The following is a 13,361-nucleotide window of genomic DNA, read 5'->3' on the forward strand; positions in this document are numbered from 1 at the left end:
CGTTGCTGCAGCTCTTTCCTGCTGATAAGGTACCGCTTCATAGTAATAGTCTTTCCCTTCATTTGAACGAAGGTATTCATGAAACTAACAAAGGAAGCCTTTCCTTTGTAATCCCGTTTGTAGTAACAGAAAGCCATTGAAGACGTGGATTGGGTCAGGCGAAGTTACACAGACTAACAAGACAGTCCTATAATCAATGGTCCTGTATCAGCACTGAACTCGAAATACGTCAGAACGACAATTTCAACCCAGGGCTGGAGGGCCAGTTGATGATATTCTCACGTCTTGCTCAACCAAGTAACCTCGGTTAGACCTTGTTTATATTTAAATATAGTAAAGTTAATATAGTGAAGCTTGATGATTCTATTTATATGTAAGTTGCAATGTAGTTTGTATATGTATATACACGCATATATATATATATATATATATATATATATATATATATATATATATATATATATATATATATATATATATATATATATATGTATTTTCAATAATGGATGGAACTCGGCTCCTAAGGTGATTTTGTTGTTGGAGTGGGACCTCCAGCCATTCTGTCCACCTTTTCCCTTTCTGGACATGTGGTGGTGCATTGGGTAGTGTGGCAACCTTCGTCTTCATCTTTTTGGGTGCAGGCTTGCAAACCTCGTGGAGTAGTTGTCGGGTTTGCTTCTTTACTGCACCCGATATAGCCATGTGGGCGTAGCTATCTACCCGGGCTGGTGGGTCAGCCAGCATAGCTACACGCTCACTCGGTACCTGGGCTGGTGGACGAGCAGCCTTCCTTTCTTCCATGGCTACAGTCTGCCTAACGACCTGGAGTTGTGGAGCAGCCATCCTTACTACCACCCAGGTTGGTTGGGCAGCCTTCTTTCGTTTCTTTGCTACATCCTTCTGGTTGGGTTGGTTGGGCAACCTTCTTTTTCCTCTTCTTCGATACAACCTGCCAACCGAATTCGTCTGCTGGTGGGTCCGTTTCTTTCATGGATACAACCTCTGTAGCCACTTGGGCTGGCCGGTCAACCTTCGGTTGTAGGTAAAAGTATATATATAGAATAATGTGGTTATCATCAGCAGCCAGAGGCCATTCCTCCCTCCTTGCCTGCAGAGTGCTTGATTTTCTGGAAAGTTCTACGAAATTCTGGTAAGATAAATACCATTGAGAGGACGTTGTTAGGGGACAGTCAGGTTCAGTTTAGAGTTTGTTGTGGGATGGTTCTTTTAATGTGTCGTATCAGCCAGATGGGTATTTCTTTTCACAATTTTCGTTAAAGTTTCTGTTTTCTAGAGGCATAATCTAGAATTCTATTTTCCATATGTTTATCATTTTTCTCGTTATATTTTCATTATCATCATTAGTTATGTTATTGTTGACTTTCAGATATTTAATGTTATGTTTGTGATTCCCGTGGAAGCGTCTGACATCTTGCTAGAAGACTTTCTGGTCACAATATTTCTGCACTGGGGAGTTGATCGTATTCTTTTATTGCAGGTTTTGTTATTATCTTGCTTTACATTAAGGTCTACTGGAGGTTTTCCCAATGTTGGTTGAACATATGTCCAGCAACAGGAGATGGAGTAAGATACAGTATTGATGAGATTTATCTATCTATGTAACTATCTAAATATTGCTCTATCAATCTATCAATCTAACTATCTATCTATCTATCTATCTTTATCTGAAAGTCAACAATAATAAAATCAATGATATATGAAGTATAACAATGTCCTCTCAATGGCAATTATCTCACCAGAATCTTCTAGAACCTTCCAGAAAACTATGAACTCTGCATGCAAGGAGGGAGGAATGGTCTCTGGCTATTGATAAAACCATATTATTCCATATATATGTTTATATATACATATTTATGTATATATATATATATATATATATATATATATATATATATACATATATATATATATATATATATATATATATATATATATATATATATATATATATATATAAATGTATACATAACGTACAGAATAATGCTGTCATCATCAGTATCGAAGAAAACTGAAAAGATGAGTTCCCACCGAGATTCGAACTCGGATTGCTGGATCCAGAGTCCAGAGTGCTAACCCTTACACCATGGGACCTGATAAGAACAGATGTGATTTCATCTAAATGTTTTACATATAATCAACCAGAGGCCATTCCTCCCTCCCTGCCTGCAGGGTTCAAGGTTTTCTAGAAGGTTCTCGAAGATTCTGGTAAGATCATTACCTTTGAGAGGTCGTCGTTAGGTAACAGTCAGGTTCACTCTATGGTTGGTGTTTGTAGTTGGTTGTCCGAGGATGTTGTTATACTTGATCAATTTTGTAATTGTTGACTTTCAGGTAGGAAGTACTCATTTACGATGCATCCTTATACTCACAACAACCTTATGAATCACTTCAAGATTTATCTTCACTACAACTTTATCTTCACTAAACCATTAAGGTTGAAGTCAATGGTCACATTCACTACAATCTCAACACGACTGGTCTTATACCTAACCCATATTATCACTACATCCATGTACATGTATTTCTTGCAGAATAACGCAGATATCAATGATTTCTGTGAAAATTGACATATACAGCCTTACGTATCTATCGATCTATCTAATATCTGTTTTTTACCTATCTATCTATCTATCTATCTATCTATCTATCTATCTATCTATCTTTCTAAATCAGAAAGTCAACAACAATATCATTAATGATACGTATAACTACGTCCTCTCAATGGCAGTTCCTACCCAGAATCTTCGAGAACCTTCTAGAAAACCTTGAACCCTGCAGGCAGGGAAGGAGGAATGGCCTCTGGTTGATTATATGTAAAACATTTAGATGAAATCACATCTGTTCTTATCAGGTCCCATGATGTAAGGGTTAGCACTCTGGACTCTGGATCCAGCAATCCGAGTTCGAATCTCGGTGGGACCTCACCTTTTCAGTTTTCTTAGAAACTGATGATGGAACTGAGCCATATAGTTGACCTTCGTTGGACATATATTTCTTACGGCCCACCATTTTATCTAAGTATGAAGATCTCACGGCAGAGAGGAAACGTGTGATATTCAAAATCAAAAGCCGCAATTGCCCTCATGGTAATGGTCGACGTGTTTGCAGACAGATGACACAGACATGTGAGAAGTTAGACAAATATGGACGTTCCTGGTTGCTGTATAGCCTAGGTTTACCATCACTTGTAATGAAGGAGAAATGTTGCACATTATTCCACACCTTTTTCATTTAGGCTAGGCTAGGCTAGGATGACAAGGGTCCACAACGTAACAGAGCTGGGAAATGCATCATATCGGATCTGTATTTGTGCAAAATGGCGCAAGTTTGTGGAAGTGATTTACGCAATGCCGGAGAGAATCCACCTCCACCAGAAATAATGTCTCAGATCATACAATATCTGCTGTTGGACGAGCAGGGGACATTAGACCAATATATTCCTGTAGTTTACTGCTCTTCCCAAACACGCAGCAAGACATTCGTAAAAGCGTTAAACTGAACTTTTCCATCGGTTTTTATATCTTTAATTACTTAAACCAGTTCCAACAGATGGAAAAAATCATTTGATCAATCAGAAATTATTTGCCTATAAAAAGCATTTTGATCGATCGTACCAAATATTCAATTATTTCTGTACCCGACAAAATATTCAGTCACTCCTATATCCGACATTTTTCCTGCTGGCTGGTGCCGTTAAAGTCATATGGTAATTTACCGCAATTAGATTATAGATATATTCATCTATATGGAATGGCTCAGCGTGAAGAAAGATATATATTTTCACTAAATCCTCCTCTTCACTACACTCCCATCTTCACTACATAGCTCTAACACAACATCTTGACTACACCATTGTATGACCACATTATCATATCATTGTGTTCTTATCTTCACCACAGCCTCGGCAAAATTGATGTTTTCTTTACACATCAGGGTAGATGGCCATCTTTATGATGACAGAGAACACACATAACATATTAAACCATTTATCTTTAGTCACTTTAATCTAATTTCTGCTGATAAAAACGAATAATGACAATCCTTGTGTTCTGTGACGGGACATTGTACGGGTGAAGGAATTGTTGTCAGGCACATGTATTAAACTATTGAGAAATAAACTTAACTGTATTAAAGTATTGACTTCACTATATCAGACTTCTCTATATTAAGCTATGCTAGGATATGATCAGTTCCCAAAGTATATAAGGGCGGGAGCCGGGACCGAGAGCATCATTTGAGCTGTGACCTCTGTCGAGTGAACATTTCTGCTCCGCCTTGCAAGCTCCCTCAACCTTTCCTCGAACACTTCAATATAATAATGTTCACCAAGGAGGTAGGACGATCCTCCTTTGTCCAGGAGATGGAATTTGAATATGTCCATGTATTTGACATGGGCTATGGCTGTGTGGACATGGAAGTGGAATACCCAGACGTGGAAGTGATGGATGGAGTTGGCTTTGGCTGTGTGGATATGGAGATGGAATACCCAGACGTTGAAGAGATGGATGGAGTGGAATTGGTGAAATACCCGGATGTGGAAGTCATGGATGGAGTGGAATTTGGCTCTGTGGATATGGAGGTGGAATACCCAGAAGTGGAATTGGAGGAAATGGAATATGGGTGAAGCTGGTATGAACGCCATATGGATTTGGTGAAGGTTAACCTCGTAATGTTTTGACGTAAAATAGGTTAACCACTGTGACCATGTGTCGGGGAGGGCCACATCCACCAACCACGAAGCGAGCCCCACCACGGAGAAGTATCCTGGCTGCATCCACGTACGAGAACCACCGCGGGATTGCCGTCATTCAGTACCCCTGCTATGCCTCCTACAAGAAGGCACTTCTTGCCAACGTGACACCACTTTCCGTCAACGGTCGCTGTGCAAAAGTGAAACCTCACCGTCCCACTGATGCTGACCAAGTGACCTCGCCCACTCAAGTGGCACTGCAGCCCAAACGCCCTACCAGACCCACCATCCATGAGGAAATGCAGCCCACCCCACTTGTCAGGCCCACCTTCAGGGAGACATGGCAGGTCTCAAGACCTGTCAGGCCCACCATTCAAGACCGACTTGGTCCCCCAACACATGTCAGGCCCAGCGTTCTAGACCGACTGGGACCAATAACACATGACATGTCCTACGTTACAGACCGACTGCACTCCGCACCACGTACGGGCGTTAAAAGGCGTGTCGAGATGACACACGCTCCCCGTGCCAAAAGATTCAGTTGGTGAGGAACCTGAGTTCTTTCTTCCTGCTGGTGCTGCAGGAGAACACGGCCCTAGAGTGGACACTGGAGGTGTGTTTGTGTTTGTGTTTGGGTTATCACTGAGGAACCAACACCAAAACAACTTTAGTTTCGCCCCGCCAAGGATAACGTTAATCTGGCGGAAGTCTGGCTTTCTCCCAATAGTGGATGGCACATAATATCTACATACGGACGTTGAAAAACAAAGAAAGAAAAAAAATGGGAACATTCTCCCACCAAAAAAAATACATAGATTTACGGGGATAATTTCCTTCGTCTTCAAAGAAAAAATGAAACTCTTCCGACGCTACCGTGCCTTCCATAAAGCAACCCTCAAAGAAATCCCTTTCTACACAATGCGCAAGGATTCGGTTAGCCAATCTTCATATGACTGGCGCTATTCTTCCCTCTGATTGATTCATTTTTCAAGATTAAGGAAAGTTATAATAAAAATATTGTATTGAGTTTCTCCGTTGGCGTCAGGGTAAACACCCATCCCCCCCGAAGCTTGGTTACCTTTCCGTGGTGGGGGGGACTTCATGGATTGGGCAGTAGCAACCATCGTTGGTTGCTTCTGTTCAATCCATGAACGAAAAACCAAGCATTTTGAGCGTCATTGTCGTATAAATTCACTTGGTGTCAAAACTGACGCGAAAGCGGTTGTCTCAATTTTGTCAGAAATGTTTGTGCGTCTCGGCCTGATGGCGGGAGTCGGTTTGGCGCTGTGGTCATGAGGGAATACGAGGAAGATTGGCAACCGTCCCAGAAGTAGCTACAGTGAGGCCCAGCAGCTGTCCCTAATACTGTGGAAGGCACTCATGTAAAGTGTGCAGTGAGGCGCACCAGTAACAAGGGAAACGGACAGCCAAAACAGCAACCTTGATCATCAGGAGGCTATCCAATGCTCAGAGTAAATAAGGACGATTATTGTATGGCTTCGCTCAGAGGATGAAAATGTTAGTATACAAGCTAGGCTTTTAAAGTGTCTCAAATCTATGGAGAATAAACAAAAATCTATGAAATTATTTCTTATAATATAGTAACCTGTAATGAGGTTAGTGATTTTGTATATTTTATGCAACCTACGTTAACAAAGTTGATCAGGGAATTGGCCAGATATATGTATATATATATATCATCTTGGTGTATGGGAAGGCCATATGGGAGACGGAGAGAGAGGCAGGAGTAGGAGAGAAATGATCAAACCTTCCCGCTTGTTCATAGTTGCTGCCTGAGATTTGTCTTCTGATAGTTCTACAGTTTTTGTTTGTTTGTTATACTAATTATTAACATAAGAAAATTGTAATATAATGATTAAAGATAATTATAGTAATTGTAATTTAGAATTGTTATAGGTCAAGATTTGTACGTGAAGCGGAAGGCCAAAATATGGTACGGGTCAGCCATTCGTGAGTGTAAGCGACAGCTATTGATAGTTACTGGCTTTAATTTATGATCATTTATGATATCTATTTTTTACTTTTGTGTTAGTTGTTTTAAGTATTTGTTTTGTTTGCAATCTAAAACTTCTCTTATATGTTATTGTTTCTTGGGAAACTCTAGTTAATCGAGACGTTCATAAAGAATTATTTTTGGTCAGTTTGTTTTGTTTGAACAGACATGTATGGTGGTAAGGGACAGAATAAAAGTTACGGTTTGTTTATATTTGTTATTATTGATTAGTACTTTTCTTTTCTAACATTAGCTGTTTAAAGTGTTTGTGTTGTATTTAGACAAAGTTCCTTTTCAAATCTTATTGATTACCACATGAAAGCTAGGCTCTATAAGTGTCAAGTAAACAATATGTGATATTTTGAGTTAAGTCGAGGTGCTATTTACCACTGGCGTTTAGATATTTGGGACACTTGGGGATAGATTTGCCAAGATTATCACGGCCAAATTGACTGGATGGCAACCTAGGAGCTAGGCAGAATTGGATATCATAAAAACCCTAAACAGTCGGTGGTTCCTGGGGCCTACCCTCCATCCTCTTGTAACTACGCTGCTGATTACCATTTTGTTCTTTATATTTTTCAGAGGAACAAGACACTTCTGCATCTCTGTAAAGTTAAGGACTCATTGAAATTAATTCTTCAGATATTATCTGCAGTAAAAGGTAAAGCTGACAAGTTACTTTGCTTATCTTCATAATGAGTCTCCCCTGATGTTTTCAATTAATGTTTAGCCTACCTAAATTTTCCAGTCGTACTTATATATTTATGTGTTGTTTCCAAACGGTAATTTGAATGGAATGACCTTATATATTTGTGTGTTGTTTCCAAACTGTAATTTGAAAGGAATGGCCTCGCTGAGCCCCAAGATGACCCTGTTTAAGAGAATACTCTTATTGTGAAGTAACATTGTCGTACAAGATGTAAAACAATTCCAAAGCTTTTTTCTTTTCCTCATGTTGCCACGTTGTTTAAAGTATTTAGTTGAGCTATTTGTTTTTCATTGAAACTGCATGAAATATTTATTTGTGTGGAACTATGATTATTCCAATGATAATTTTATTTTATGGATTTCCCATGTTTTATGCTGATATCTATCTTCTTGTGTTTAATTACTTCATTCTGGTACCAGTTTTCACAACACATTATGTACTTTTGATTCTTATATTTGGACTCCAGTTTATTCTTGCATTATGGCTTCACCAGTCTAGCGACAACAAAATTGGCTGTAATATTACTAATCCATGTAAACTGTTTCATTGTTTATCTTTGCTATGTACTGTACACCTCCAGTTGCCTTTTTTTTTGTACCTTGCATCAAACCAATAATTTTCATATGTATTCATCTCAGTGTTATTGTTTACCAGTAAATTAGTTTATGTACATGTTTGGAGTCAGTTTTGTGTTTGAGGTTATTATATTTCTAGTCCTGGACATTTTAGTGTTGTGTGTTCCATATGTTATCTTTAGCTTCTATGTTAGAGGCTATTTTTGTTTCTTATTTGATATATTATATATGGAGAGTCTTCCTACGATCATAACATTATGTTTGTATTAAACCATGTTCACAGCTCCCTTATCGAGTGCCACTGTGGTGTTGTGTGTTTTAGTTATCAGTTTTGTTTCTTGAATTAGACCATCGTTGGGATATTGATTTCATCCCATATTTCTACTCCTTGTATATTTCGACATGAAGGATATTATATGGGAAATCTGTACTGCCATAACCTTAACAACAATATTTTTTTCCTTTAGTAAGCTTAACAATATTATTTTTCCTTTAATGAGCTTAGCAATATCTTTTTCCCATTGGTGTGATTGACAATATTTTTTCCCTTTACCACTGCTCTTACTACGTCTCTTCAGAAAACTAGTATAAAAATGGTATTTTCACTTTCAAAGTAATGTAATGACATAACGACTAAAAGATCTGATAACATACCAACCTCTTTAAAGCTAACAGGTGATCAATTTGAGACCTCTCATTCACTGGTGTAAAGTTAATTTTTGTGCAGTGTGTTATTTAAGGTTATACTCAGGCATCTGAAGAATTCACACATATGTGTTAACTACAGGGAGGTAATGGCCAGGTCATCTAACTACTAATTCCAGCTTATGACATGTGTTCATAGCGCCAATTATATCAAAAAGCACTGCTACAATTTGTGCTTTAACTACAGTCATTGGTATCACCTCCACTGTACATCACTGTCATCCACTGGAGACTACTCAGAACACTGGACGTACAGCAGCCATTCAGAAAATAACTTACAACACTCCGTCATAAACACCTTCACCTCGAGCACAAATTTCCAATAAACAGCATTACAGAATGCGCATTTTCAGTCTTCACAGATAGATCATTCTACGCCACAGAACTGCAATGACAAACTAAAGATTTTGCAATTCAGTGCTAGTAATGATAAGAATAAATACACAGAAATTCTCAGCTAATTAAGAGAATGCAGTACCCTTGTAGAACTCATCTAAGAAGCTAGTCTCGCATCCAGATCTCACAGCTGTAAGAAATAACAGACAAGGAGTAGGTACTCATAACACTTATTCACCAAACCATAATTTTCTCCACAACTGACACCATACAACAGCTCACAGACAACAACAATATCCTATAAACACAGTACTAGGTGCAAGATAATCAACATCTGCATACCTCCTCACTCTACATACCCCATAAGATACACTACCCAACAGCAGAACCTCGGTAAGATGCTCCCATTATTAAAGATTGGAATGTCCACTTTGTTCAGCATTCACACTTATAATCTCTGAGGTGAATCTCTTCAACTGTAACTTCTCAGTATACTTAACCTATGCAACCAACCAACCAACCAACCAGACTCCTAGTCCACCACCTCCTGCAGCTAACTTTGTGAAACAACATTCTGCTCACACCAGCATTACATGGAAGGATGCTACGGCAACCATCCTCTGACCACTTACCCATCCTGAGCACACTCCATCCAGCTCACCCAGTCAATACAAAAGACAGCTACCTGGGTCAGAGGAGTGCAACGTGACGACCACCTGAGTGCTGGATCACTAAACAGGCGTCACTAACCCTCCAGATACCCAGGCGGTTAGTACTGGTAATATACCTCCCTGGTTGTTAGCTTCCTACAAACTACTACCTACTCCCATAAATTACACACATCGTAAAGTAAAGAAACACCTTACACATAACCACTCACCATTGATAGAAATCAGAGATCAAATCAATATTCTTCAATAAATCTATCATTAACCTAATCATATAGAGGCAAACAGATAACTGGCACTCTTTCATCAACACAGTGAACCGAAAGACCCACATCACCACTCGTCTCACCAGTCCTCACTCATGAAGCACACCTGACTCATCACAGTAAAATCCATTGTCCCAAAGAACTTACAAACATACTTATGAGACATTTCTCAAAAATTACCCACAAACCAATCTTGCCTTTAAAAAGGAAAGTTGTGAAAAATCTACCCAAAATCCATTCAGAGACAATCGCCCACGTACCCTTCACTCCCACTAATACAAACAGTGCCTTTAAAATATTGGGGAACTTTCCTCCTACAGACCTTAATAATGTAACAGACTTTCACATGAAACACTATGGTCCATTTGCTAATGGGTTTGGAAGCCTCTCACCAACATGCTCTTGAACTGGCCCAAATGCAGCAGTCACAAAACCAGTCTTCCACCACCTAAAACAGTGTACCTGGACAGAAGTCCCACAGACTTTACATATGTAATGAAAATAGATAATTAAGGTTTTTCGTAGTCATTGATTATGTTAAAATTTTAAATTTTCTGAGTCTATTTAGCCTAAATTTTGTGAGTCTGTTTAGCGTATGTGAGCACATTAAAAAAAATGGGTAGTAAGGATAACAATCTGACCTCAACAGGAAATATGTAAACATTGTGTTAGGGATGAATGTTTCACAATCAAAGGTTCAGCTAAGGATTTAAAAACTTCCATTAGTTTCTTATATATTTGATGTCCTCGCTGCTCTGATATCTAGAAACTATACCTTTGATAGAGGTTATATTTTAACATCCTTTCAGTTCTATGTAGCCCTTAAACTTGCACCTTTAAAATGCATTTTTGTTGCTTTATATTCTGTTTGGTGACTTTCCAAGGCATATTTAAAGGCAAGTCTGCCTCAACATTGATGGATCTATTAGGTCTTGCAGAACAACAGATGCTGCTGTCCTCAAGGCAAATGACCTGTAAATAGAGAAGGTCAAGAATCATTGTTTAAGCTTGTATTTAAGAGAATTGATATGATATACAGTTTGTTGTGCAACTATGTAGCTATTTTCCTGACAGTGGAAAGTATAATCGGTTTATTTTTCAGAAATCAGCTTGATGAATCCTGCCCTGAGCCCTTGCTTGCTTAATTCAAAATGAAGCGCATTAAGATGTTGCAGCAAATAATGGAGAAGGCTTACACGCACTTAAGCATACAGATGCTTGACTAGGAAGCATCATAATTTCTAGAAACTGCCAATCCCTCCTCAGAAAAGTCAGCAGACCCTGCAGTCTCAGCCATCTTGTTCAGACCAACAACCCAACTATTCCAAGGTCAGACATAAATGAAACTTTTCTCTGCAAGGGTAGATCGGGTGAGATCAACCAGTGGTTGAATTTGACGTCTGACTTGTTCCATACTAGACTAAAATTACTGAATTAGTTGATCATAAAACTTTGAAGAACACATCAGCAGTACAACTCTACTTTGAAACAATCAATCTAGATGTGCCAAGTAGGTTTCCAAGCCTCGGTGGCGCAGTAGGCAACGCGTGAGTCTCATAATCTCAAGGTCGTGAGTTCGATCCTCACTTGGGGTAGTTTTCGGCCTTTCATGTCGGGTGAACAAGATGCAAGTATTGTGGTAGATATATTATTGGAAGCATTGTGTCTTACCTCATAGTGTAGAATCATTATCAAGTTGTCTTGTTCTTATGTAACTGATCACTCCAACTGCAGAAAAGGAACCCAGATTTCCAGTGCCAGATTAACGCATGGGCCACCTCGGCCCGGGTCTTGGACTCCGGCCTTACAGGGGCCCCGCTGGTCATCCAGGTAAAAAAAGATGCAGCTCGGAAAACTGGTGGAACAGAGGCTGGTATACAATATACAATATGGTGGCAAAATTTGACATAAGACATATTTCATAGAATCTGTGGAGACCGCAAATATCACCTGGTCCTGGGCCTCACTAAACATTAATCCGGCTCTGCAGGTTCCTGACTGGAAGCCAAATATCTTAACCGTGAAACTGTATTGATTCCTTCACTTACTCCTCGTTCACTTACTGACCCACTCACTCATTCAGTTTCTCTCTTTTGGCCCTCGTGACAGTGTTTCTCGGACTCACTCACCAAGAGTAATCAGGAGTCACTACAACACAAGCTTTTATTGTAAAAATTTATGTTTCGGTTAATTGATGATAACGTACTTGATAACTGTTGTATTCATTTACTTAGACATCTCTCTCTCTCTCTCTCTCTCTCTCTCTCTCTCTCTCTCTCTCTCTCTAAGAAGAAAATCCTACCCATGCCGGGAATCGAACCCGGGCCTCCTGGGTGAAAGCCAGGTATCCTAGCCACTAGCCCACACGGGACTGGAAGGGTCATGTGTATGTCTATGTGAACATCGCTCACCCACTCACTATTTCATCCATTCTCTCTGTTCTCTGGAGCGTTTGGTTATTCACCGAAGTTTCTGTATTGATAATCAGCTGGCAGACGTTACCTACCGAATCTATTACTCACACACACACACACACACACACAAACATATCAACCATTTCATTTCAAACACAACCATCCTCTTCCGTACGTTTTCATCTATAGTCCACGCCTCGCATTTATAGCAGTGTAATAGTTAGCATTACTAATCATGAGTCAGCAGAGGCCAGCCCGGGGTAGGACATGCATGGGTTTGAATCCTCGGTGTGGCAGTCAGTTGACCCAACTCAAGTGTCCATCCTTCCCTCGGGACTGGTCAATAATTGGGTACCTGACTTATGGTGTGAATCTGCCTCTGTATGTGTGTGTGTGTGTGTGTGTGTGTCTGTGTGTCTGTGAGTGTGTGTGTGTGTACATGCACAAACAGGAACAAAGACTCAGTACATATGTACTATTCACATGAAACAGATGGAAACAATCACCACTGGCCGTATGAGACACGAACCTAGACCATCGAAATGATAGACCAGTGAGCTACTCCGCTCGTCCACAACGGGACAAAAGCATTCCATAGACCAGCCTGTGGTCCAGTGGGATCCCCCGTTACCTCACCTCACATTAACTCTCACTGGATCATAGGCTGGTCAGAGGTGGACAGCTACCGTGGTGGCCGAGCGGTTTAGCTCACAACACTGTCATTTCGATGGCCAAGGTTCCAGTCCCGTGCGTTCAGTGGTGACGGTTTACATATACATATATTCATAAAAGAGGTCAAAGCATACACCTGGTGCACATACTTGGTCGTACTAAACCACACTGGGTGTGAGGCGGCTGCTCTGTCTAAGGCCAGAACTTGGGCCCCGGAATATCGTTGTTCCAGCACTAAACACATTATGCAGGATGGTTGTGTGTTTATGTGTAGGCGTTTGTTTGTCT

General features: G+C 39.9%; 1 non-coding gene across 1 annotated transcript; it reads right to left on the reverse strand.

Moving 5' to 3' along the window:
- Positions 1-12,286: 12,286 nt before the first annotated feature.
- Positions 12,287-12,358, reverse strand: TRNAE-UUC (transfer RNA glutamic acid (anticodon UUC)). The gene has a single exon. It is a non-coding gene; the product is annotated as a tRNA-Glu (tRNA).
- Between the last annotated feature and the right edge of the window lie 1,003 nt (positions 12,359-13,361).

This window comes from Panulirus ornatus, chromosome 43, assembly GCF_036320965.1.
Source record: "Panulirus ornatus isolate Po-2019 chromosome 43, ASM3632096v1, whole genome shotgun sequence".
Classification (NCBI taxonomy): domain Eukaryota; kingdom Metazoa; phylum Arthropoda; class Malacostraca; order Decapoda; family Palinuridae; genus Panulirus; species Panulirus ornatus.